This window comes from Helianthus annuus, chromosome 11 (assembly GCF_002127325.2).
Source record: "Helianthus annuus cultivar XRQ/B chromosome 11, HanXRQr2.0-SUNRISE, whole genome shotgun sequence".
Lineage (NCBI taxonomy): Eukaryota > Viridiplantae > Streptophyta > Magnoliopsida > Asterales > Asteraceae > Helianthus > Helianthus annuus.
The window spans coordinates 83,646,032-83,671,777 of NC_035443.2; the positions used below are offsets into that span (position 1 = coordinate 83,646,032).

The 25,746-nt window shown below is 39.6% G+C and overlaps 1 non-coding gene across 1 annotated transcript; it reads left to right on the top strand.

The window, feature by feature from the left end:
• Positions 1-24,641: 24,641 nt before the first annotated feature.
• LOC118484639 lies at positions 24,642-24,748 on the top strand. The gene has a single exon (XR_004873742.1). It is a non-coding gene; the product is annotated as a small nucleolar RNA R71 (small nucleolar RNA).
• The last annotated feature ends 998 nt before the right edge of the window (positions 24,749-25,746 follow it).

Sequence of the window (25,746 nt, forward strand, 5' to 3'; positions counted from 1 at the left end):
CCCCACCGGGCCCACCGGTGACACGTGGAAAATAGGGGTGTGACACAATATCTAGTACTAGACTCGATACAAGACGAAGTCGACAGACGTATGCACCAACAAACTCCCCCTCGGATGTTGACGAGTCTTAAGTGTCGAGTCTTCAACGTCTTCAGTCTTTATCAGTCTTCGGGCTTCCATAATCTCGATCCGACTCTTGATTCACTCTAACTCTTTCTTCAGTTAATCTCCCCCTCAGATGATGCTCTATCAATCTCTTGCATCTTCAGGATCAAATTCCTAGCTCTTGCATCTTCAGACTCTCTTTCACTAACAGACTCCCCCTCAACTCGTGCTGGGATCGTAGTCTGACTTTTACAGGATCATGATTAGAACCTGGCTCTCTACAATTGCAGAGTCCTTGTCACACCCCGACCACGTAAAACATCAAATCGTGGCGGAAACGTCGGGGAGTGTTGTAACAGAATTATTGTTTCACAACCATGGCATTTAAAGTTATATTTTATTTATCAATAAAAGAGGTACATTGTCTTGAAATAACTGAAACATAGAGTACATAACATGTTTTAATTAGACTAGCTTCATTTTAAAGTCACTAAGGCCCAAGTCCACCCTAGCGTATCACGATCAAGCTATGCATTAGCTCCTGAAACACATGTGAAAATAAAGTACGTTAGCATAAAAAAATGCCAGTGAGTAACATAGGTTTTGTGAAAATAGGATTCATGACTTAGGTTTTAGAAAAGGGTTGTTTAACAAAGTCAGTCATGATCCTTGTAACATGTTTTGTTTTATAAATCATTTGAAAAGCGATGATAAAGTAGATGATATGTGAAAAAGTAATGTAAGGTTAAATGAATAACTAAGTAAAATGAGTTTGTATATATATTTATTGAACAGTGTTGTAAAACAATGTCTTATGAAAAATGTGTTATTTGTAAGAAAAATGATTAAGTCCAAGTTGAATGACTTAAATAAACCACCCAATGAAAGTTGCCCATGTCTAAACCATTTGCCCAATGTTATTGTGAAAACCATGTCAAAATGTATATTTATCAATATCAACATTTTCTATGTCAAATATCAATCATGTAGTGTGTAATCAAAATGTCAATGTATGGTTAGTGAAATATGTATCAACTAAACCATAGGAAAAATGCACAAAACAGTGTATTGAAGTAAAACATGGTTTAAATCAACGCTATGTTTTGTGGAAAATGCATGCTATAATGAATACAAACATTTATGCGGTATTGTGAAAATGCATACATCCAAGCCTTGCAACTGTGGTGATAAACCTTTAAACAAATTAAAGGTCTATCTGTCTAAATGTTTTAATCGAATTCGGTCATTCCTTCCAATACAAACATACCCAGGATTTCAGGAATGGGAGTTGTCAATTCCTATGGTACCATTACCTACTAACGAGCGGCATGATCAATGTTAATGAATGTATATTGTCCCACTTAAACAAACCAAATGTCATACCCAAAATGTAAGCATGAAAATGTCATGTAAAACAAATGCACTAAGTATGATGAACATACATAGCGTGAAAATGTCATGTAAAACAAATGCACTAAGTATGATGAACATACATAGCGTGAAAATGTCATGTAAAATAAATGTACTAAGTATGCGCTAAACGAACATACGTAGCATAAAATGTCATGTAAATCGAAGTATTTAATGAACATAGCAAGTGTATGATGAGAAAACATGAAAGCACGAAAGTAACAAGTAGGCACATGTGTTTCACCCCAAAATGTTTGAAAAACAGTAAAAGAGGGGACTATGTACTCACTTTTGTTTGCTTAGAAGTCGTAGAACAACCACCAAGCAATGCTAGAAGATCACGGAATCAAACAGCACCTATAAAGGCACCTACATTAATAAACGGACCTATCGGAGGATCGGGTAGTACGAGGGTTCGCAAACCAAATAAGTGTGGGAACTTATGTAATATGGTTTGACAAAGCCTACATACTAAAACGAAACTTATCCTAAGTGCTTTTGACCCGTTACGACCCGCTTAGGTAGCTTATGCTACTTTAACGCGTCGTTTGCGTAAAACGCGCTTGAAACGCCTAACTAGCCCTATGACAAGCAAGATATGCCTTAACACACTTAATATTGTTGCTAAATCAGTTTAGGTGTCAAAATTTATGTTACATAAGTTTAAAATGAATTTTAGTGTAAAAAGGGCATTTTGGTAATTTACCTAAAGCATAAGAACCACTTGTCATACAACTACTCAAATGGCGTGACCATAAGGTATAACCTTGAAAGGTTATTCCCTATACACTATGGTCACCTAATGTGTTTGGTCGGATCCTAATGATCGACCAAATGGGTCGGGTTCGTAAGTATAAGCGATTGATTAGATCGCTTACCCTTACGACCCTAAACAAGCACAAAACTAAAAGCGACGAGCTAAACATGCTAGAACATGTTTAGAAAACAGGTTTTGGTATTAAAACAAACGGTTTTAATACCCTAAAGTAGTTTGGTTACAAAATGCGCAAGAAAACGCATTTTGAACGAAACTACGGCTCGTCACTAAGCCTAGATAACGTGGTAATCAGTAGGTATAGTCGCTAGGGACTATAACCAACGTGATTACGCTCACGTTATGAAGTTCAAACGAACTTCGCATTGACCATAAACTGGTCAATGCAGAAAGTCAAACAAAGTTTGACTTTCGGACTCGAAAAGCAATAAAAGAACGAAAGAATACTTACAACGGGTCCCCGCAAGATTGAATTCCGAGTACTCTCAGGTATGAAGTGTCAAAGCACCCCAACTTAGAGAGCAACCTCTGAATTCAAGTGTGAGGGAAATGGGCAAGACATGGAGGGGTATATATAGGATTTGGTGAACCGTTAAGATTGTTCCTCGCAAAGCGTGCTTTGATCTTGGCCATCCATGTGTACCCATAGTTTTTAAAAACCATTTGAGCCCATTATTTCAGTCCCCTGATTCGAAAATACCATTTGCAATGGGTTTTTGAGTGCATAACAGCTGTTAGCAGCTGTTAAAACTGTTTTTGCAGTTCTGGGGACCTCACGCGGCCCGCCTAAGGATTGCATGAATGTTCACGCGGGCCGCCTGGGCAAAGTTTGACAGATTTGTCAGTTTTGGTCCCTGCAGCTTAGAAACATGCGTTTCAGCCCATTTTTGACACGTTTAAGCCCCGTTAACCTCATTTCAAGGCTCTAAAATGAAGTTAAAGTATAGGGGACTCAAAACATGCTCAAAAATATCTCGGATGTCAGTTCGTTTGGTCGTACGATCGCGATGTTTGCTTAATTACGACGGAATGCGCATAAGCGCGAAAAACGATCCAAATTGCGCGACGAATGGATTTTTCTTATGCCAAACATTAAAACATAATATTTTAATGCTTACATAAATTTTTGGATGTCCGGAAGTATTCAGAACGTAAGATATGCGTGAAAGTGCAAACTTATGCACTTTTTGACACTTTTAGTCCCTGAATGAGCATAAAGTTTATTTTAGCACACCGAACCCCTCAAAGCCTATTTCTAAGCTATGTAAAGGATATTTAAGGTGTGTTTAACTTATGATCATGTTCCGGAATGTTCGTTACAGTTCAAATCGGCATACTTTCGCAGTTTGTCAATTTTAGTCCCTGTAAGCGAATAAACTAGATTTTGCCATACCAAAACCTTCAAAACTTATTTCTAAGTTATGTAAAGGTTATTTAAGGTATGTTAAGCATAAATTGATGTTCTGGAGCATTTTTCGCATTTAACTGAATACGCATACGCACCAGTTTGCGTATAATTCTCTAGAAAGCGATATAGAGTTTGAAATCGAATAAAAGCCAAAACATGAAAAACATTAAACATAAATAAACAAACATTGGGATCAAATAACTTTATTTCATTGATAACCGAATAGTTTACAATGACTACAAGCACAAATGTCACAGTCTCCCCTACTTGTGGGAATTTCGTCCCGAAATTTGTTTAGAGGAAACTCGTGGGAATAGATGTGGATACTTCGCCTTCATTTGATCTTCACGTTCCCAAGTAAACTCAGGTCTACGTTTAGATTCCCAGCGAACCTTAACCAATGGAATGCGCTTGCGTTTAAGCCATTTGACTTCACGATCCATAATTTCCACAGGTTTCTCAACAAAGTGTAGTGTTTTATCAATACGAATTTCGTCAAGTGGTATGTGGAGGTTCTTATCAGCTAAGCACCTTTTGAGGTTGGATACGTGGAAAGTTGGATGAACATTTCCAAGTTCAGGAGGCAATTGAAGTCTGTAGGCTACCTTACCGATTCTTTCAACGATCTGGAATGGTCCAACGTATCTAGGTGCAAGTTTTCCTTTCTTTCCAAATCTGATCACACCTTTCCAAGGTGAGACCTTAAGTAATACTCGATCACCGACTTGAAAATCCAAGGGCTTGCGTTTTAGGTCCGCGTAACTCTTTTGACGGCTTCGAGCTGCCTGTAAGTTATCACGAACTTTCTTAACCTTGTCAGTTGTCTCCAGAATGAGGTCAGGTCCAGTAATCTGAGCCTCACCTATCTCATTCCAGCAGACTAGTGAACGACATTTTCGACCATAGAGAGCCTCGAAAGGAGCCATGTTGATGCTGGAGTGATAACTGTTGTTGTAGGAGAATTCAATCAATGGAAGATGTGAATCCCAACTACCACAGAAGTCGATCACACAAGCTCTAAGCATATCCTCCAAAGTCTGGATTGTTCTTTCAGTTTGGCCATCGGTTTGTGGATGATAGGCTGTGCTCAGATTGAGTTGGGTCCCCATAGCAGATTGCATGGTTCTCCAAAATCGAGAAGAGAAACGAGCATCCCTGTCCGAAATAATGTTCAAAGGAACACCATGTCGAGATACAATTTCATCATGTAGATTTTAGCCAAATCATCAGCAGAAAAATCCTCACGGATTGGCAAGAAATGCGCTGATTTAGTAAGACGGTCCACAATTACCCAGATGGCATCGTGACCTTTCTTAGTGCGCGGAAGTTTAGTAATGAGATCCATAGCGATGTTTTCCCATTTCCAAACTGGAATCTCTGGTTGCTCCAAAAGACCATAAGGATGCTGGTGTTCGGCCTTAACCTTAAGACAAGTAAGGCATTTTGAAACGTACAAGGCAATGTCTTTCTTCATACCAGGCCACCAATACTGAGTACGAAGATCCTTATACATTTTGTCTGAGCCAGGATGGATAGAATAACGAGATTTATGGGCCTCATCCATAAGCAAAGTACGAAGATCATCTTGGCTTGGGACCCACAAACGGTCCATGAAATAATACGACCCATCTTCCTTTAGAACAAGATCAGGCTTAATGTGATAGGGTAACTCCTTACCCATCAAGTCTTGTGAAACACAAACATGCTGAGCCTGAGAAATGCGGGCTTGAATGTCGGATCGAGCTTGGATAGCAGTTTGATCACGAATACAATGAAGCATAGTACGTTCCTTACGACTTAATGCGTCAGCCACGACATTCGCTTTACCAGGATGGTAGCGAATTTCGCAATCATAGTCGTTTAGGAGTTCGACCCAACGTCTTTGCCTCATGTTGAGTTCTTTTTGATTAAAGATGTGCTGGAGACTTTTGTGGTCAGTGAAAACCACGCATTTTGTACCGTACAAATAGTGTCTCCATATTTTGAGAGCAAAGACAACTGCACCCAACTCGAGATCATGAGTGGTGTAGTTTCTCTCATGTACCTTCAATTGTCTAGATGCGTAGGCTATGACTTTGTTCCTTTGCATTAGAACACAGCCAAGACCCAATTTCGATGCATCACAGTAGACAACAAAATCATCGTTGCCCTCAGGCAGAGTTAGAATAGGTGCATCACAAAGCTTCTGCTTCAAGGTCTGAAACGCTTCTTCTTGCTTAGAACCCCATTCAAAGGGTTTGTTTTTCTGAGTTAGAGCAGTTAGGGGAACTGCAAACTTCGAGAAGTTTTTAATGAAGCGGCGGTAGTAACCCGCAAGACCAAGAAAAGAACGAACCTCAGTAGGAGTAGTGGGCGTATCCCAATCCTTAATCGCACTGATCTTGGAGGGATCTACATGAATACCTTGTTCGTTGACAATATGTCCCAAAAATTGAACTTCCTTAAGCCAAAACTCGCACTTGGAGAATTTGGCAAAAAGTTGCTCTTTCTTTAGGAGTTCCAGAGTAAGACGAAGATGTTGCTCGTGATCAGCTCGCGTCTTAGAATAAATCAAGATATCATCAATGAAAACGATGATGAACTTATCTAAATAAGGCTTGCAGACCCTATTCATCAAGTCCATGAAAACAGCAGGAGCATTGGTCAAACCGAATGGCATGACTGTGAACTCATAATGCCCATATCGAGTGCCGAATGCTGTTTTGGGAATATCCTCTTCATGCACACGAAGTTGATGATACCCAGAACGAAGATCAATCTTCGAAAAGCAAGTAGCACCCTGTAATTGGTCAAAGAGATCATCAATGCGAGGTAGGGGATATCGATTCTTGATGGTAAGCTTATTCAGCTCACGATAATCGATACACATTCTGAAGGATCCATCCTTCTTCTTGACAAAGAGAACGGGAGCACCCCAAGGAGAAAAGCTAGGACGGATAAAACCTTTGTCAGAAAGCTCTTGAAGCTGCTTAGATAGCTCTTGCATCTCAGACGGTGCAAGGCGATACGGAGCTTTGGCAATAGGATTTGCACCAGGTACAAGATCGATATGGAACTCGACTTGGCGTGCTGGGGGTAGACCAGGTAATTCTTCAGGAAACAGCTCCGGATAATCCCGAACAACAGGGATATCTTGAATAGGCTTACCTTGATCTTTATCTGCCGTAACATGTGCCAAGAAGGCCACATAGTTCTTTCGCAGATACTTCCGAGCTTGAGAACAAGACATAAGCTTGAGGCTACTAACAGGTTTGTCACCACGAACCTGAAGGATCTCACCTGACGGGAGCGGCACACGAACGATCTTCTCAAAACAAACCACCTCTGCGCGATGCTTGGCTAACCAATCCATACCCACAATAATGTCGAAACTCCCAAGACGCATAGGCGTGAGGTCGATAGGAAAAAGATGGTTGCTAAGGTTTAATTGACAGTTGCGAAGAATGGAATTAAGAACAATGGGTTCACCATTCGCAACTTCAACAGTTAAAGGCTTACCTAGTTTTGTTCTAGACACGCGAAGCAATGGTTCGAAAGATAAAGACACAAAACTTTTATCGGCCCCTGAATCAAAAAGAATAGACGCAGGTTGATTATTAACTAAGAACGTACCGTTCACCACCTCGTTGTCTGCCTGCGCCTCAACAGCATTCATATTGAAAGCTCGTCCACGAGCCTGAGCCTGAACTGGATTTGCATTAACCAGCCTTGGACACTGGTTTCGATAATGAGTCATGTCTCCGCAATTAAAGCATGAGCCGGGAGGGTAGTGAGGTCGTGCAGCTTGCTGTTGAACAGGTGGTTGAGCTACCTGATTTCGAGCAAAACGACAAACTTCTGCAAGATGACCCGACTTCCCACAGTTGGTACAGAAACGACACGGGAGTTGTTGCTGATGATGACTATCGCACCTATTGCACAAAGGTGCATTCCCTTCATACCGTTTCTTCGCGGGAGGCTGCGCTGGCTGATTGGGAGCTGCCTGGTTCTGTTGGGCAGTGATGGCAAAATTTTGGGAAGCCTTTCGCTTCCTAGAGCCCCTTGATGAGCCAGAATCCTTCCCTTTCTTACCTTTCTTGCTATCCCCTTTGTCAGAATCCTGCTTCTTACCCTTGTCACCCTTCCTATGCAATTTCCCCTTTCTGACCTGCGATTCTGTTAATGTCGCAGCTAACTCAATGGCCTGACGGACAGTGGTAGGTTTACTCCCAGTAACAATGTCTTGCACAGAATCAGGTAGACCATCAATGTATCTTTCGATAGCTTTGTCAAGTGGGGTGACCATTGTTGGGCATAGCAAACTCAACTCTTCATATCTATCAGTGTACGCCCGGTGCTCACCACTAACCTGTTTCAGATTGTCAAACTCCCTTTCCAACTTTCGTAGCTCATGACGAGGACAGAACTCACTCATCATGAGAGTCCTTAGCTCAGCCCATGATTGTGCTAAAGCGACTTCAGCACCTCGATCTCTCATAACCCCGTTCCACCATGTCAACGCCCTCTTCTGAAAGACACTTGAAGCAAACTCGACCTTGCGATTATCAGGACACTGAACATGACGAAAAGTATTCTCAATGCTCTCAAACCATTGAAGAAGCCCAGTTGCTCCTTCGGTACCACTGAACTTGAGTGGTTTAGCCGAATTGAAACTCTTAAAGTTACAAGGAGCGTTCTGATTGACGTTTGCTTGGTTAAACTGAGCAATAAGATTCGGGAACGCGCAGCCATATGCTGTGCTATGATTTCCGCCAGTTCGGCATTGGGTAGCTGATTTTCGCGTCGAGGAGGCATGCTAAAGAAAAGAGGAAAACACGAGAGGAAACGAGTGAGATGATTAGATGAAAAGAATGAGATGAAACAAAATCAACAAAGCAAGGATGGTGGTCATTTGTCCGTATCACAAAGCAAACAAATGACGCACAGTGACTAATCAAAGTAAATGGATCCATAAACAATGCTTAACGAAGACATGCTCGCCTATAAGTGAACACTCACCCCAAGAGTTCCCAGGTAAGAGTGACTGGTCCGATTATGTGGATTTGTACGAACACTCTAGCCTTAGACAGAAAACTCAGGGTATAGGCATTCACCCTTCCAGTTTGCACGTGTTCACATCATTTAGACCCAAACTTTGACGAGATTTTGAAAACTCGAAAGGCACAAGGCCAAAAGAATCATTAAAGCAAATGATAAATTTCCAAAATCAATTTGAAAAGTCAGAAGGGTTCAAAACAATAAAATAGATCATTTGAAAAAAAAATAGAGGATTGTTTTTCAGAAATCGTTTTAGAAATCTGGGTTCTTGTTTTGATGATCACCTAAGGATAGGTGAAGTGCATGTTTTAAAATCTAAACACAAGACAACTTGTGTTGGGGGTCCTAGAAAGGTTATAGTCTAGGTCAAAGCATTACTAATAACCTAATTCCCTATAACCATTGGCTCTGATACCAACTCTTCTGTCACACCCCAACCACGTAAAACATAAAATCGTGGCGGAAACGTCGGGGAGTGTTGTAACAGAATTATTGTTTCACAACCATGGCATTTAAAGTTATATTTTATTTATCAATAAAAGAGGTACATTGTCTTGAAATAACTGAAACATAGAGTACATAACATGTTTTAATTAGACTAGCTTCATTTTAAAGTCACTAAGGCCCAAGTCCACCCTAGCGTATCACGATCAAGCTATGCATTAGCTCCTGAAACACATGTGAAAATAAAGTACGTTAGCATAAAAAAATGCCAGTGAGTAACATAGGTTTTGTGAAAATAGGATTCATGACTTAGGTTTTAGAAAAGGGTTGTTTAACAAAGTCAGTCATGATCCTTGTAACATGTTTTGTTTTATAAATCATTTGAAAAGCGATGATAAAGTAGATGATATGTGAAAAGGTAATGTAAGGTTAAATGAATAACTAAGTAAAATGAGTTTGTATATATATTTATTGAACAGTGTTGTAAAACAATGTCTTATGAAAAATGTGTTATTTGTAAGAAAAATGATTAAGTCCAAGTTGAATGACTTAAATAAACCACCCAATGAAAGTTGCCCATGTCTAAACCATTTGCCCAATGTTATTGTGAAAACCATGTCAAAATGTATATTTATCAATATCAACATTTTCTATGTCAAATATCAATCATGTAGTGTGTAATCAAAATGTCAATGTATGGTTAGTGAAATATGTATCAACTAAACCATAGGAAAAATGCACAAAACAGTGTATTGAAGTAAAACATGGTTTAAATCAACGCTATGTTTTGTGGAAAATGCATGCTATAATGAATACAGACATTTATGCGGTATTGTGAAAATGCATACATCCAAGCCTTGCAACTGTGGTGATAAACCTTTAAACAAATTAAAGGTCTATCTGTCTAAATGTTTTAATCGAATTCGGTCATTCCTTCCAATCCAAACATACCCAGGATTTCAGGAATGGGAGTTGTCAATTCCTATGGTACCATTACCTACTAACGAGCGGCGTGATCAATGTTAATGAATGTATATTGTCCCACTTAAACAAACCAAATGTCATACCCAAAATGTAAGCATGAAAATGTCATGTAAAACAAATGCACTAAGTATGATGAACATACATAGCGTGAAAATGTCATGTAAAACAAATGCACTAAGTATGATGAACATACATAGCGTGAAAATGTCATGTAAAATAAATGTACTAAGTATGCGCTAAACGAACATACGTAGCATAAAATGTCATGTAAATCGAAGTATTTAATGAACATAGCAAGTGTATGATGAGAAAACATGAAAGCACGAAAGTAACAAGTAGGCACATGTGTTTCACCCCAAAATGTTTGAAAAACAGTAAAAGAGGGGACTATGTACTCACTTTTGTTTGCTTAGAAGTCGTAGAACAACCACCAAGCAATGCTAGAAGATCACGGAATCAAACAGCACCTATAAAGGCACCTACATTAATAAACGGACCTATCGGAGGATCGGGTAGTACGAGGGTTCGCAAACCAAATAAGTGTGGGAACTTATGTAATATGGTTTGACAAAGCCTACATACTAAAACGAAACTTATCCTAAGTGCTTTTGACCCGTTACGACCCGCTTAGGTAGCTTATGCTACTTTAACGCGTCGTTTGCGTAAAACGCGCTTGAAACGCCTAACTAGCCCTATGACAAGCAAGATATGCCTTAACACACTTAATATTGTTGCTAAATCAGTTTAGGTGTCAAAATTTATGTTACATAAGTTTAAAATGAATTTTAGTGTAAAAAGGGCATTTTGGTAATTTACCTAAAGCATAAGAACCACTTGTCATACAACTACTCAAATGGCGTGACCATAAGGTATAACCTTGAAAGGTTATTCCCTATACACTATGGTCACCTAATGTGTTTGGTCGGATCCTAATGATCGACCAAATGGGTCGGGTTCGTAAGTATAAGCGATTGATTAGATCGCTTACCCTTACGACCCTAAACAAGCACAAAACTAAAAGCGACGAGCTAAACATGCTAGAACATGTTTAGAAAACAGGTTTTGGTATTAAAACAAACGGTTTTAATACCCTAAAGTAGTTTGGTTACAAAATGCGCAAGAAAACGCATTTTGACCGAAACTACGGCTCGTCACTAAGCCTAGATAACGTGGTAATCAGTAGGTATAGTCGCTAGGGACTATAACCAACGTGATTACGCTCATGTTATGAAGTTCAAACGAACTTCGCATTGACCATAAACTGGTCAATGCAGAAAGTCAAACAAAGTTTGACTTTCGGACTCGAAAAGCAATAAAAGAACGAAAGAATACTTACAACGGGTCCCCGCAAGATTGAATTCCGAGTACTCTCAGGTATGAAGTGTCAAAGCACCCCAACTTAGAGAGCAACCTCTGAATTCAAGTGTGAGGGAAATGGGCAAGACATGGAGGGGTATATATAGGATTTGGTGAACCGTTAAGATCGTTCCTCGCAAAGCGTGCTTTGATCTTGGCCATCCATGTGTACCCATAGTTTTTAAAAACCATTTGAGCCCATTATTTCAGTCCCCTGATTCGAAAATACCATTTGCAATGGGTTTTTGAGTGCATAACAGCTGTTAGCAGCTGTTAAAACTGTTTTTGCAGTTCTGGGGACCTCACGCGGCCCGCCTAAGGATTGCATGAATGTTCACGCGGGCCGCCTGGGCAAAGTTTGACAGATTTGTCAGTTTTGGTCCCTGCAGCTTAGAAACATGCGTTTCGGCCCATTTTTGACACGTTTAAGCCCCGTTAACCTCATTTCAAGGCTCTAAAATGAAGTTAAAGTATAGGGGACTCAAAACATGCTCAAAAATATCTCGGATGTCAGTTCGTTTGGTCGTACGATCGCGATGTTTGCTTAATTACGACGGAATGCGCATAAGCGCGAAAAACGATCCAAATTGCGCGACGAATGGATTTTTCTTATGCCAAACATTAACACATAATATTTTAATGCTTACATAAATTTTTGGATGTCCGGAAGTATTCAGAACGTAAGATATGCGCGAAAGTGCAAACTTATGCACTTTTTGACACTTTTAGTCCCTGAATGAGCATAAAGTTTATTTTAGCACACCGAACCCCTCAAAGCCTATTTCTAAGCTATGTAAAGGATATTTAAGGTGTGTTTAACTTATGATCATGTTCCGGAATGTTCGTTACAGTTCAAATCGGCATACTTTCGCAGTTTGTCAATTTTAGTCCCTGTAAGCGAATAAACTAGATTTTGCCATACCAAAACCTTCAAAACTTATTTCTAAGTTATGTAAAGGTTATTTAAGGTATGTTAAGCATAAATTGATGTTCTGGAGCATTTTTTCGCATTTAACTGAATACGCATACGCACCAGTTTGCGTATAATTCTCTAGAAAGCGATATAGAGTTTGAAATCGAATAAAAGCCAAAACATGAAAAACATTAAACATAAATAAACAAACATTGGGATCAAATAACTTTATTTCATTGATAACCGAATAGTTTACAATGACTACAAGCACAAATGTCACAAAAGATCCCCAAACGGGACACACCTAAAGTCGAGCCATCATCTCTTTGTCTGAACGGAAGTTCTAACCTGAGCTCTCATGGCCTCGCAATACCCGTTTACAGATATCATTATTGTACGTTCACCTGTAAGACTGAATATAGAAAGTTGGATACGGGAATATATTCTGAGGTGGGACACACGTATAAGTTAGCTATTAAACACTAATTCGTATCCTGAATAGATTGAAATTTGTATGAAAATTTAAAGAGGATCAGTATATCGGCAATCTAAGTGAATTGTTTAACGCTAAGTATGAAATCAAGCTTAACGTACTTGTAGCTTGTCGGCAGCTGATATGATCCCCTAACACGCTCACCAAAAATATGTTTGTAAATAGTTTACGTTTACTGCATTTCATTTTAGTTTAACATCTTAAACCGAAAAAGATTTCATATCTTTTCTAGTCTAAAAACTTTCTTAAAATCACAAAAAGATTTTACTTTTCTGCTTTGTTTTTATCGACAAACCAAGGTGGAAAGCTAATCTTAAGACTCTTAGTCATGAAGCAGATGCAGGAGTTTTTTGAGCCAGATAGATGGTTTGGGAGCTTATCATGAAAAACTTTGAAAAATGCAAAGTCAATGCAAGTTTATTAAGTTGATACTTGTAATTTTTCCAGAAAAAAGTATTTAAAAATTTTTGAACAAAATGTCAGTTTGTTCTGTTTCGAGTCAACCAAGGTCATTAACTTGGACTTGGTAGGCAAAGTAAGTGCCTAGGGTCATTAATTTGAACCTAGATACTTAAGTGGATTTCTAAAACTGATAAAATCTGAAGAAAAACGGCAAAAAAGTCAAGGTCAAAGCTTAAAAAGTCAAAGAGTTGTATTTGGCTCGGGCGGTAATCCGATCGGTCAGCAATCCGATCATGGTCACACTAAATAGATGGTCAATGCTCACAGTCAAAACTTTTCACTCGATCGGGCGACATCCTATTCTCTCACACAGTCTTACCTTCTGATCTTGTATTTCATAGTTTTTCTTTGCACAAGACATTGGATTGTTGGTTTGCACAACCTTCTCATGGCAAAGGTAAGATTTATGTTTCAAAACTATTAAATTTGATGTTTTTGTTGTCTGTTCTTGATGACGTCAAATGTTCGGAGTGAAGATCTCAGATCTAGGCAATTTATGTTGTTTTGATGAAATCTGAGCATGAGTTTTGATCTCGAGTGTTAGATCTAAAACTTTACCACTTGATTTGTGCTATAACTTGCTAGATCTAGGAGATTTGATGCTTAGAACGAATCGGCAGTCGGTAGGGTTTTTGTCAAATTAAACTCTGACTAGGACGAGTTAGAATATGATGAACATAGGGTTTTGATCTCGTTTGAATTCTCTACGTAGATCTATGATCAATTTGTTGTTTTGCCTTACAAAATTTTGGTGTTCATTATGTTTTTTTTAACTGTTCTTCATTGTCTTTGAATCGAGTGGCAGCTCGATCAGGTGGCAATCCGATCGGGTGACCACCCGATCCAATGCATGATCATAATGTTGAATTTTTTTAAGTGTTTTGCCTTAATTATTGTGCCTAAATTGTTAGACTGTTTGATTTGATGCCTTGGAATTTGTGCCTTTAAACTGTCAAAGTTGTTTTGGATAGTTTGGCAACCCGATCGGGTGGCAATCTGATCGGGTGGCTATCCGATTCATAGCACTTTGTGTGAAAAAGATTCTAAGTCTTTGCCTTGTTTTGTGTGCCATTTCTGTTCACATTGTCACTTGGAAAGTTTGGCAACCTGATCGGGTGGCAATCCGTTCCAATGCATTCTGTCACTGTTCATCACATGCCATGGATAGAGTGACAATCCAATCGGGTGGCAATCCGATCGACAACCTTCCTATCCACATTACTATGCCTTGAGATCTGTGCACTCATGTCAAGGATCGAGTGGCAATCCATCGGGTGGCAATCCGATCGGACAACCATCCGATCCTCAACACTAAAAGACAAAACTTTTCAACTGTTGCCAAGGCACGAGTGACAACCCCGATCGGGTGGCAATCCGATCGGGTGGTCATTCGATCCATGGCATTCACTCAAAGATGTTGACTGCTCAAAGGTGTTAATTGCTTGTCACATGAACCGAGTAGAAACTCGATCGGTGGCAATCCGACCGAGTGGATTCATATTCATTTGACCTATGTTGACTCTTCATTGCACAAGATGGCAATCCGATCGGTAGCAATCCGATCAGACAGCCATCCGATCCTCAGTACTATGCATACAGAGAATTCCAGAGTAAGAAAAATTTTGAATTTTCAAAGTTTTCATCACTTGTCACTTTATATCTCGAACTGCGTGCAAATGTTAACAATGAATATTTTCGCAGGGAAAAGCGTCAGACTGGGACAAATCTCATAACATATATTGTCTGCTGGATACGCATTACGCAGATAATACTATATTTGAAGTTATTGCAAAATTCTTGAGAGAAATCAAGATTCATAAAGCCTTAATTGACAAGACTATAGTTTATGAATCTCATGTGAGACGGTTTTGAGCTCAGCGAGATATGAGGAGAAAGAAAAGATGATCTATTCTGCAGTGAGAAAGAAAGACGAGAATGGTCAGGATGTGGACTTAGAGATTAAGTTTAATTTTGGTGATCTAAGAAGAGTGTTAGAGTTAGGTGATTCTGACAATGATCCTTCCAGAATGTCTGTGCAAAGGATTATGGTGCAGGATGGATTTACAGGGCACTTAAATGGAAAAATGGGAAAAACAATGTTCTGCCATCGTTACAAGTTCATGATCCACTGTGTAGTACATGCCTTATCACACAGGAAGGGAGCATACGACGAAACAATCTGACTATATCATGAACATTATCAACCTGTCTGGTGCTGAACATACCATACAACGTATCGAAGGTGATATTTGAATACTTGATAGAAAATGTGAAAGCTGGAAGTACAAAGTAAACATCATGTATCCGAGGTTCATGATGATGATGATAGATGATCAATTTCAAAGACATTCCAAAGGATGCTAATGATGTTCTAGGTCTACGGAACATGACAGCTGATACTATTAGTAGACTAGCTAAAGGACCTGAACCAAGAGTTAAGAGGATGATATGCAGAATTAACAATCCAGCCTATGTTGCTCCAGAGAATGATGCATGGAGACACGGGAATAGTAATTCTGAATATGAAAATGAAAAGATGAATGAAATGACTGAGAAGAAAACTCGTTGCTGTTTGTGAAAGATGGCAAGAGAAAGAGAACACCGAAGACGTCCCCAGTAGTTCCTATTCCTAAGGAGCCAGCACCGAAAGATAGTTGTTAAGGGTATAGTGAAAGGGGGAGTCATAAGGTAGTTAGAACTTTAAATTGTTATATGTTTCTAATGAATTTGTCAATGCTTGTTTGCAGGGCCTTCGAAAGAACCACAACAAAGATTAGTTGATGAGCCAGTGTTAGATCCTTCAGAAGTTCTTCAACAGGTGCTGATTTATTGAAACAAACACTTGAAAGTTTCTTGAAAAAGAATGAGGAAGTTGCTGCTCAAAAGAACAAAGTTAAAGTGTTCCAACAGAAGGGATAAAGAAAAGCAAGCTGAGGATGCTCTTCATGAAGAGTCTGATGAAGCTGACGATGAGTCCACTGAGACAGAGACAAAGCTTGATCTAACAACACTTGGTCGAGGAAAAGCTCAGTTGAAAAGGAAGCCTACAAAGAAGAAGAAAGGATCTGTACGAAGAAGATTGTACTTATACTCCATCAGTTGAAAGAAACAAAGAAGCTGAGAGCCAAGCTAAGGCTTTTCAAACAGGAGTGAATTCCTAGGAATGTACGTGCAAGAAAAGGTGGTGCTACATGCCAAAATATCAAGGAGGAAAGAGGAGAAGCATGTTACAACTTCAAAGGTTCATGAAGCTGAAAAAGGCTCAAAGTGTTGAAGTTCCAAAAGCTTCCAGATGTTCAATCACAAAGTGTTTCCTGAGTTTGAGATTCAAAAGAATGGTGGTAATGATGATTATGTTGAAATCACTGGGTTTAGAGCAGCTACACCTCCACCACAAGATCAACCTATTCCAGAAAGGGGTGAATCTTCGCAACCAAAGAATAAAGATTTTTCTAATCTGTTTGGAGATCTTCCTCTTGCTACTGGGGTATACAAAGATGATTTAATGCCAGATGATGATTTTGATGTGTTTAATAATGCGGCTATCAAAGCTTTAGAGAAGAAAGTTGGTGAACTAGAGAAAGAAAAAGCCAAAGCTGAAACTGAACGTGATTTGTTAAAGAGCAGAGTTAGGAGCTGACAAAAGTTAATGAAGAAATAAAGACCGTCATCATAAAGCAACAAAAGAAGATAAAGTCAATGGAAGATGATGTTGAAGATAATGCAAAGCTCTTTGAAGTTATGCAAAAAGAGATTTATGATATGAATGTGAAGCTGATGAAGATGAATGATATAAATAAGTGGCAAAATCAGTTAATCATGAACTACATGAAGCTTCGGGAAATGAATTCAAAGCGATGAAGTTGGAGATGGAAGCGATGAAGGCTGACAAAGTTATAAAGGACGAATAACTCAATATGCCTATACACTATTATGGAAAGTCATCTGAACATTGATGTTCATGCTGCTTTCAACAACATTGAAGTCAAAAAGAGCCGAAGAGCGTAGGATTGAATTAGAAAGAGAGTTGGCTCAAGAAGCAACTCAGAAGAAGAAAGGTGTAGTTATGGATACAGAAGAGATTCTTGGATCCTCAAAGTCAAGCAGACGTTGAAATGGTAGATGCAGAGACTGATCAAGGTCAGGGGTTTGTGCTTGTTGGTGAATCTTCTACTCTATCTTTCGATCTTGATGATATTGTTCGCCGAGTGAAAGTTATAAAAAGAAAAAGAAGGTGAAAGAAGTGTTATTGTTTTAAATGGAAAGAAGAGGAAGAAGGTAGTAGAGAAGAAGAATAAGTTGAAGAAGATAAGATTCATGATGATCTGTATGAATACATCGACAACTATCCAGAGGTAATGATGATGATGATGATCAGGGTTCGTCTGGGTTGTTGATTGTGAATCCGTCAGTTCAAATAGAAGATGAGATTCCTCCATCGCCAGAAAGAGAATATGAGTTTGTATATGCCCAATAAGCTGATAAAGTACAATGAAGTTTTAATTGAAGAGGCGTCTGATTCGTCTGATGAAGAAACAGATTTTCATTATTCTGGTGTTGATGAGACATTTCCTTTATTGGCTGAAATGTTCAAAGATCAAAACGAAGACGAAATCAGAAGAAAGATTGTTGAAAAGATAACGACGGAAGGTGTTCCGTGAACCATACCTAGAGAGAATCTTGCTGAAGAAAGAAAGAAGTGGTTTTAAAGTTATGCCAAAGGAAAGGAAGTACATAAGGCCACTACAGTACTTTACATATGATGCCAAATTTCATGGGGCGAACATCTTGTCTTGGGGCTACTTGGATGATCTTAAAGTCTATGCTATAAGGCGAGAGCAGGGGTACAGTACTTCGAATTTCTGTCAGATATAAAGACCCTCCCGTGGTTTTGGATGTAAAACAACACGAACAACACTTGTGGAAGTATGTGAAGCAGCAATCAAAGGAAGAGATACCCTGATTGGAAGCCGCAATACCCAAAGCAGACTGAGACTATTCTGGAAAATGGAGAGAAAGATATTACTTTGGATATGAAGCTGCGAGGTGCTTAAAGAACATGCCGCTACGTGCTATGGAACAAGATTTCCATGAAGACTTTCAAGGTTGGTTATACAATCCAAGCACAGCGGAAGCGGTAATATCTCTGTTTGATAAGTCAAAGGGTGAATCAAGAAGGATCTGCATATTGGATCCTATGTGGTTGGTGAATTGCTCGAAGAATGACATTGATTGCTTGTTCTACACAACAAAATTGTTTATGAAAAGCCTGACAAAGTCCAAGCAATGCAATACCAGAAGATTGTGGATGTGTGCTTTGCAAAGACATCAATTCCTGAAGGTATTGGAAGTCTAAATGGAGAGACTTGGAGATTGAAGAATTCTTAAAGAAGTACAAGCGTGAAAGAGATTTAAGGCTATTTCTGAGAAAGCTGCACAGCTCGGAAAGTTTAAGCTGATGAGACCACGCGCCAACGGATCAAACACCGATTGAAAGGAGAGAATAAGATTCCAAAGTGGGACAGAAAGCGTGACGGTGATCCAGTGTACAGGAAATGGTGGATTGAAGAAGAAGGCTTCTGAGGAGAAAAATGTTAGAAGAAAAGCAGAACAGAGAAGACAGAGGGCCAAGGAACGAAGACGTAAGAGAAAAGATTGAAGACTTATGCTGGAAGGAACTACAGCTACATCCAAGGGGGGTCTATTAGTTCATATGTCGATAGCTTCCGTCAGCATTGAGTCTTATTTTGTACTGTATATGTCTTTTGTGTATTCGTATGTATTTGTATGTATGTGTGTATGACGACAAATCAGGGAACGGTAATGATCTGTAAAAGTAAAGTCCGAAAGGTTAGCTGAAGTCACCCAGTCCGATCGGATGGAAATCGATCGCTATGACCCACTCGAATCGGATCACCACCGACTGATCGGATCGATCAACACCCGATCGGAAAGCACTTATTCCCTCCCTGAGTTTGTTTATAAATAGCAAGCTAGGACTTGTCATTTAGAACCTTTTGCTGATCTTGTAAGGAGACTGATGTGCGTGTAGTGTAATATAATTTAGGTGTATTATTTAACCCTTTTACACTTTTAGCCAAGTTTTAAATTTATAAAACACGATATTTACTAACACTAAACACGCATATTGGCAAGTGCACCCATCGTGGACGTAGTATAATGTTGGTAAGATACCGAGGTCGTCCAAGGAAACAGAGCCTCTAGTACAGTTTATCCTCACGTCTAATGAATAAAAAGTTAGAAAAAGGTTTTTAAACTAAGAAAATAAAACTAACTAAAATGCTGAAAATAAAAATAAAAGTAAAAACAGATAGACAAAAATGAATCACTTAGATCCGACTTGTGTGTAGTGTAACCTTGATTATTTCCCACTTTTGCACTACTTAATAGATTAACTTAATTATTGTAGTAGGCCCTCTCTTTTAAGGTGACGTTACCCTCAACCCAGTAGTTTGAGTCAGCAAGGATACAATCCTAAAGGGTTGGATTATTGAAAGATAATTAATAAAGTTATTAATGCATAATGTGGTAGGCCCCTCTTTTGAAGGTGACGTTACCCTCGGCTAAGTAGTGTGAGTCAGCAGGGATACAGTCCTAAATAGCCGGGTTAAAGTTTTAATTAGTAGTTTAACTTATGAGGGGATCAAACAGTTTGGACCCCCGTCATCCAATACCGGTGGGGATTGAGGAGGTCCGACTAAATTTACCCTGGTCCTTTGCAGTCTATACACTGAACAATGGCAAGACTCTTACCAACGCGCTCCCTTAACCCCCGACCAGGTAGCCAACATATCTCCATATAGACCGTGGAGATATGAATGGTGAAAATTTATTTATTTTATATAGACAGTAAAATAATGCCAAGAACCACGAACAAACGATAAGGAAGAATCACCTTCAACATAAGAAACTAGTTATTAAAGTCATTAATACATAACCAAATAAAAAGTGCGAAAAAGATATAAAATAAAAAGTATCACACTAAACACTTGTCTTCACCAAGTGATGTAGAGACTTAGGCAAACATGGCCTTTGATTGTCAAGAACCTTACGGTCAATCTTAGATCCGAGACGACTCACACACTCTATGATGGACAATGGATAATGGTGGTGGATGATAGTGTTGGAATGGTGGTGGGTGGTGGGTTAAGTGTGAGAGAGGTGGTGTGCCATGGGATGAGTTGGCAAGTGATCCAAGCACTCTTATTATATAGGCTGAACAGAAGCTCGGGCACGGCCCCGTGTCCATCATCCTCTCTTTCTTCATTAATTGCAGTTTGTCTGCATTAGTTGACCACGCCCCCGTGTTCGCTGGGCACAGACCCCGTGTGCCTGAAGCGTATCTGTACTATCAAGATTCCCTAGCATCCTGCGAATCTTAGAGTTGACCAACCGCCGTGTCCACTGAAACACGCCCCTGTGGTGGGTGATATAAGCTCTAACAGCTTTTGTCTTTTCTGCTGACACTTGGCACGGCAACCCGTGCTCAATGAGCACGGGGCATGTTCAGCCGTTCTGTTCTCTTGTTTTGCTTTGGGAAGATGCTGTCAGGAGGTCGGCATGCTACGTTGTTCCTTTCTTGTATTTATGTTAGATTTAGCTGCTTTTTGCTTCTTTTTTTTTATTTGAGCTCATTTAATCCTGAAAATACAAAAGGAAGACAAAAACACACTTTTCTAACATTAGTACTAAAAGGGTTAGTTTTATGTCACAATTGTGTAATTTATAGTTGCATTTTGTGCACATCAAAATACCCCCACACTTGAATCTTTGTTTGTCCTCAAACAAAACTCTTTATAATGTGGCTTACACTCCCAAATGAAATGGGTAGTAAGAGAAGGTTTTTTGGCTTATCCTAGAGTGTTGGGATTTCCAAGATTCTTTATTAAGTTTTATTTTTGGTTTATTTACAATCCTATTCGTCATGATTTATTAAAAACGTTCACAAGACAAATTACTTATTAGGGCATAACATGCCTTTTTAAAATTCTATTTAATATACAAGTTCACATACCTCACGGGGGAATCACTCAACCCTCTGCCAAAGATGTATTTTATGTGAATCACTCGAGAGCGGCATGGAACTTACTCCTACCATAGGCTTGCAAGCAATCAATCCTCCTCCTTTTTAACTATACAGCTTTGTAATATCAAGAAGGACTTTTGGGGTGAAGGGTTAGGCTTGGGCTAAAAGGTGGGTGGTTGGGTTAGTGGTTATAAAAAAGGGCGAAAAGCGTAAAAAGCGTCGTTTTCATAAGACTCGTTATTTTTTCAAAATTTTTTTATTTTGATGAAGCATTTCTTTCAATACAAAGTTGTTTTTGATAAACTTGTTTGTTTATTTCTTTGGCTTCATCTCATTATATAATATATATATATATATATATTTCATAACCAAGTCATAAGAAAAACCGAGCCTTTGTTACTAAAATAAGGTTTAAAATGAAAAGGGTTTAGGTGGTAAAAAGGGTTTTGGTTTGGGTTAAGAAATGAAAAGGTTTAGGCTCAAAGGGGTTAACTAGAGGGATTTTGGGTAGGTAAAAAAAAAGAAAAATAATAGGTGTAGAAATAAAAAGGGTTAGTCCTAATGCCTCCAACATTACTTACTTGGTTTTAAGTTGGTAAGGACCGGGAATGTATTGTCGTGGCAAGTTCTAGATTGGTAAGAACCAAGCGCTATTCACACAAAAACGAAAGATGAGCGTTTTAGTTAAAGATATGTATTTGTATGCTCAATATAAAGGCTCAAAACTCACTTTTGTGGGAATGGGTTTTTATGTGATCAGTATATATAATCAAATTTTAACTAAACTTGTCATGCCGTTTATAGTTTCTTATGTTGGTTCTTTTATCACGACGCTATCGGTTGTAAATTGTAAAAATATAAACTTTTTGGAACTTGAATTTCCCAACATAAAATTAGACAAGTAAAAAAAATGAAATTTTTTTTGAAAAATTTTGGGTGATTAGCGTTCCAATAGAGTTTTGTGTAAGGCTTGTTAATTAGGACTTGCAAGATTCAAAGTTTTAGCATCCCCCCCACACTTAAATCACACATTGTCCACAATGTGTCCCAAAAATAAGTTTTTAGATTGATTGAATATGTAAAAAGGTGTGAATAAGCAAAATTTATGTTACTGGGCGTCTGGACACAGCCCCGTGGTGTCCAGGCACGGCCCCGTGTTCAGATCGCCAGTAACAAAAGTTTGTAAAAAGAGAAACAGAAGCCCGGGCATGGGGGCATGTTCATTGAGCACGCCCCGTGTCCAGTTACCTGAACTGGGCATTTCTGCAGACTGTGCAGCACGGGCCGTGTTGGGCGGGCACGGCCCGTGCTGAACTTGCTGTAATGAAGAAAATTTTGTCGGATGGATGGCCTGTTTCGTGCATGGGGTGCTGGTGCAAGTTTCCCTTATTATCCTTTATCATCCCGAGTGTGTTTATTTCTGAAATATTAAAACTAAACTAGAAAACATAAAAATTAAATCTAAACTAAACTAAGGATAGTTCCGCGGAATGCCTCTGTGGTGCCGCTACGTTTATTAGGGTCTTTGGCTAGACCATCAAAGCCTGGTCATATGTTACCCAAGTGGGATATTTTGCATCCCATGCTACACCGTCGGAAAGCATCATCCAAGCTTGAAGTCGATGACCTTCATGTAGTTGACCAGGTCTTCGTCTTCTACTCCTTTTTCCATCCCCAAACTTACTTCCTCGTCCCCAAACTTCAGTGTTAGTGTTCTGTCATCATGTCTACCACTGCTTGCGCTGTGGCTAGGAATGGCCTCCCTATATGAGAGGGACTTTGGCGTCTTCTTCTCCAACCGTCTAAATATGAACCAAGTCGGTCGGGAAGACGAAATTGTCGACTTTGACCAATATATTTTCAGCGACACCTTGTGGGTATTTGACGGATCTGTCGGCAAGTTGTATGCTCATCTTTGTAGGGCTCGTTTTTCCTAGGCCGAGTCGTTTGAACATTGATGCGGGCATGAGGTTTATGCTAGCCCCAAGATCGGCTAGTGCATTGCGAATTGGGGGATTACCCAATTGAGCAAGGAATCGTGAAGCTTCCAGGATGAATCTTTTTTTGCGGGAGTTTGTTGAGTAGTAAGGCGGAGCATTCTTCGCCTAAGTTAACTAATTGCAATGATTCAGTTTTCCTTTTATGAGTGAGGAAGTGCCTCATGAATTTTGAATATTTAGGCATTTGAGTTAGGACTTCGATAAATGGAATATTAACATGCAATTGTTTTAGTAAATTCTCGAACTTTACGAATTGCTTACCGGTCTTTTGACGAATTAACCGATCGGGGTATGGAACCGGAGGAGTCTTAGTAAGCTCTTGAATTGGTTGAGAAGCCTTCTCTTGTTGTGGCGTGGGTGGAGCTGTGGATTGGCTTCTTTCAGTTCGTGGTGGCGGAGCCTCTTCGGAAACCACGATACGGTTTCTCAACGTTATGAGATGTACTTGCGCCTTTGGGTTGGTTTCGGTATTACTTGGTAACGCGCCTTGTGGTCTCTCGGAGAAATTTTGAGCTATTTGATTTAATTGTTTTTCAATGTTTTGTATACTAGCTTGTTGATTTCTAAAATTCGATTCCAATTGTTGAAATCGATCCGAGTTTTTCTTTTCGGTGTCGGAGATGAGGCGAGATACAGTATCTTCAAGCCTTTCTCGTCCACCTTGTTGTTGAGAGAAATTTTGTGACTCGACTCTTGGTTGTTGAAAGGTTGTTCGTTGATTTAGATTTTGTTGGTTACTGCTATTGTCGGGTTCTCTCCAACCAAGGTTAGGCTGGTTACGCCATCCTTGGTTGTAGGTACCTGTTGGAGGACCCGACGGCCTAGGTCTATTATCAATGTAGTTTACTGACTCTGTTTGATCATCTAATTCTTTCATACAACTCCAACTTTCGTGTGGCCCACCACACCCTTCACAAGCCATGACCGAAGCGGTTTTTGCCATTTCTAGTTTTTGATTTTTGAAGAAAAAGCTTTGATTTGGGCTTGTAAAGAAGTGCTTTCATCAACCTTATGGGCGCCCGGGGCAATAGATTTATTGCCTCGGGGAGTGTGCCACTGAAAATTGGTTTGAGCAATTTCCTCAATTTGATTGTATTTTTCATTTGGGCGACGATTACCTAAAAGTCCCCCGGAGCTAGAGTCAAGTGTTTGTCTTGTGTGTGGCAACAACCTATTGTAGAAAGTGGATACTTGTTGCCATACCGCAAGATCGTGATGAGGACACTTTCTTAGTAGCTCCTTGAACCTTTCCCAAGTTTCATATAAGGATTCCCCATCCTCTTGTGAATATGTATTAATTTCAGTCATTAATTTAGCCGTTTTAGCAGGAGGGAAATACTTATATAGAAACTTTTGGGCTAGTTCATCCCAGGTGTTTACCGAGCCAACTAGGAGGGCGTTGAGCCAAGCCTTAGCTCGGTCTTTTAGCGAAAATGGAAACATGCGAAGGCGGATGGCGTCGTTTGATGCTCCATTGATCCGAAAGGTATCACATATTTCTAAGAAATTAGTAATATGTAGATGAGGATCCTCGTCCGCAAGCACATGGAAGGTTCGGAGTTTTGAAGCATTTGTATCAAATGTGGCCGAAGTTCGAAGTTGTTAGCTTCGACATTCGGTGCATTGATAGCGGCGCCGAGATTCACATTGTAGGTAATCCATGAGGGTACGTTGGTCTGCCATTTGAAGTGGTTCCCCCAAAACTTTCTCTTGGTTTTTAGCTTTAAGTCTTTTTCTGAGAAAGCGTTCGTTCTTCTAGAGGTTCTTTTATGTCTCTACTAGAACTGGAGCTCATACACTACGTAGAAAGTTCAGATGTGGTGCCTGGGTTCCAAGTCCTGCAATAAAAACATAAAAGAACGTTGGTCAGAAAGTTCACCACGGCCCCGTGCTCAGATGAACACGGCCCGTGGTGGGAGATACAGTGATAGTTTTCCGGATACCTGTTACTGGGGAGTTGGACACGACCATGTGATGCACCGACATGGCCCCGTGCTCAGCTCTCTGTAACTCAGAAAATAAAAACTGTCAGTGACAATGCTAGGCACGGCCCGTGTCTGACCAGGCACGGCCCGTGCTGAGCTCTGCAGAAACTGAAAAATTAAGAAAATCCTAAAAAACAGAAAATTTAGAAAAAAACGATTAGGCCGTTGATTCCTAACTTTCTTAAAATCCTCCCCGGCAGCGGCGCCAAAAACTTGATGTGCGTGTAGTGTAATATAATTTAGGTGTATATTTTAAGCCCTTTCACACTTTTTAGCCTAGTTTTAAATTTATAAAACACGATATTTTAACACTAAACACACATATGG